The following is a 3,273-nucleotide window of genomic DNA, read 5'->3' on the forward strand; positions in this document are numbered from 1 at the left end:
TTTTTTTTTTTTTTTTTTTTTTTTGCAAGGGCGGGGGTGGGAAGGGAGGGGAGAGGGCGGTAAATGTAAGTACTTTACTCTGGCCTAAATAGTTACAACATCTACTAGATAAGGAGGTGACAAATACATTTGGTTTTATTCAGGGAACAGCCATAATTTCCAAAGCAAAGTACAACAAATATGTCCATTTTTTTTATGACTTTTTTCCCTGTGAACAATTGATCCATCCCACAAAAAGAGGCCATGCTACCATTTTAGAGCTAACTCTTATTGACAAGAGCTGCAAGGGCCTCCAAAAGTTACTTCAATTTCCGCCGTGCTTTTGTCCATTAGTTGTCCTCCCTGAAAGGCCCAGTTAGGTATTGTTGCAAAAAAAGTCTGCACCCACATTTATTCCCCTCTAATTCATACTCTGCATTGTGAAGTTTTGCTATTCAGGGATTGATTGGACAACAGCACTAAGAATGGCCAAGTGATTAGTCTCTCAGCATGGGTCTGGATTGTGGATATAAACCTAGAGCTAGGGCTTGAATTCTCTATGGTATTCTGCTTCCTAGTGCCTCTCGTTCCTGATATTTTATGCATCCTTTGCTGCAGGTAATACATTCCTTCATACCAGGAAACTGAATCCTTATAATTAGTCTGCACAGTAGTGTGCAAGCCCTTGAAAGTCTGAGGGCTGTGCCCCTGGAAGCAATTTCACTTTGGTATTTATAGGAACTCCCAGTTTTAGTTCAGGGTGGGAGAATACAAAACCCTGAGTATTGTCATTACTAGTTATTCATTTGGTTTGATAAAGGAAACTTTTCTAGGGTTCCCTCAAGGTTACAAAGGAATGATTCTGGACACAGATTTGTTTGTTTAGATCCTGAGTTACAGCTTGGCCGGCCCACTGAAATTCATAAATACTGAGTCTACTGCATTTCCCTAGCTCTTTATTTCTGGCAGTACACTGGGTTTGCTATACCACTTTCCCAATATTTTGTACCCAACATTTACCTTATATTTTAAAGTATGGCAGCTGTGCAAGTTGTTAAGTGTACAGATGTCAGTCTAGTGTTTTACATGTCAGTACCTTGAATTAATTTACATTTATTTCCCTATTGTTTTATATCATTTTATGACAATGTGCTGCATAATATAATTTAAATCTTTAATGTACAACTAATTCTCTACCATTAATTTGTCAACATGATTACTGGATATGCCACAAGGAAAAGCTGGATGACTTGAAATATGTACAAGGCATTCCTGTATTTTTCAAGTAGGTTTACATCTGAAGTGACAAAGATTTACAGATTGTTTTTCTTGGACTGTCTATAATTTTATGAAAACTACAATTTTAATGTGATTTCACAAACTGAAGAATTCTAAATCTCAGTTTGGAATAAAATAAAATGTCTATTCAATATATTAATTAGCTAAGGAAGGGAGTCCCAGCAATACCATATGTAGCAAAAATAATAGTTTAATTTCAGAGAGAAGCAGCCCTTACCATGACAATAATTAATGGCAGAAATTTAAAACCTCTCCATGCCAATGCAATATGAGTGGCATATAGCATCAAGACTTTTCAAGGTGTACCTATTTTCAAAACCACTCCAAACTAAGGCACATCTGGATTTGTTTTTTAATAGAAAATGGTGATTTATTGAAACCAGAACTGTTCATGAAAACATGAATTGCAGCTAGAAAGGTCTTTCAGATCCAAGATGTAATTTCTGGTTAAAACCATAGAGAGCACATCACCATCCCAGAAGAGCCAATCAGCTGGTGATTAATGAAGTGTCCTTACATGGAGGAAACACTGTTTCTAATGCTTGGTCTGAATCAGACAGAACAGGGGTATGAAGATGGGATGGGCCTCCTGCATCCAGGTTAGTGCCCTAACCACCAGGCTAGTCTCTTCGTGGAGTAGTTCTATCATTTATAAATAATTAAATATTAACTGGGGCAGAGGCTTCTGCCTGTGTCTCCAATGAGCCAGGGGAATGCCCTGTCCACCAATTTACCGACTGTTCTGGGGCGTGTGTGAGGGTCCCCCTCAGTATATCAAAAGTCTCAGTTTCCTGCTGGTGTGGAATGGAAAAAGAAATTGAGACCCCCAAAATTTTACTGAGTTGGGAAAAACCATACTCTGCCCATCACCGCTTATCACTCGATAAAGGAAATCAAACTCTGCACTGTTCTGAGGTTTTATTTTTTCTTAAGCGAGAGATCTTTCAAACCTACCAAAACAAACTCAGTACCTATCACTTTTGGCGGGTGTTTCACGCCCACTTTCCCTTGGAGCCTGGAGAACTCTTCCCTTTCTTTTTTGTTTCTCTATATTTATTAGATAACAAATAGGTATACTTATGTGTCTGCATGTTTATAATAATGATATGATTAATGCAGAATCTGACCTCTCAACCCCAGTTGGGGTAATTTGCTTGTGCTAGAAGTGCAGGATCAGCCCCATCAGTTTGTAGCCCGTGGGGCTGTGGATGAAGAGTTCTGCACAGGGTAGTAGTACCTACTTTCTTCTTCTTCCTCTTTGAGGATGATTGTTTCCATACTTGTCTTATTCCTGTGTCAGAAGATGGCTGATGAGGCCTATCTGGGATCGACAGACTCTACTGCAGCTCAGGCATGTATTTCTGTGTGGGGTGGGTGGCGCTGGATTCTTGATTCGTTTCTGCTACTCCTGCTTTTCCACCTCCTTTTGTTGTCATGAGGTTTCAAAGTACTGAGATCCCTGCAGCATTTGGGGTGGTCCTGGACAATAGTCACCCATGCGTTGATCTTGATGTTGCATTTTTAAGTTGGCATTGAGGATGCTCCTGAAGTGCTTTCTCTGCCCTCCTCTTGAGTGTACATCTTGCTTTACTCCTGTCAGCACTCCCATCATATTGACAGGGATTTCTCATGGGTTAGAAACAAGTAGGGCTGGATCTTTTGGCATGAAGCCTGAAAGCTGTTCCCTATGGGTGGACCCTTATGCCTACATGGTCTGTACATGCTGAACAGACTGTAGGATCAGGGTCCTAGTCTGTAGGTTTATGGGAAGGGACATGTTTCTTTTTTAGCCCCTTCCATTTAGGTGGACTTCCCCTGGGTCTCTAAATGTGCATAGGGTTCCAGCCACGTGGACACCATTCCAGTACCGGGGGCATCTTCTCTGACATATCACACATACTTACGAAGCGATTGAAATATGAAATAATAGTAAGAGGTACAGGTGTCTGCACAACACATAGACATAGTTTGGAACTATTTGCTAACAAATACAAG

The sequence above is a fragment of the Gavialis gangeticus genome, unplaced genomic scaffold (genome assembly GCF_001723915.1).
Source record: "Gavialis gangeticus isolate Ggan-Ray unplaced genomic scaffold, GavGan_comp1, whole genome shotgun sequence".
Lineage (NCBI taxonomy): Eukaryota > Metazoa > Chordata > Crocodylia > Gavialidae > Gavialis > Gavialis gangeticus.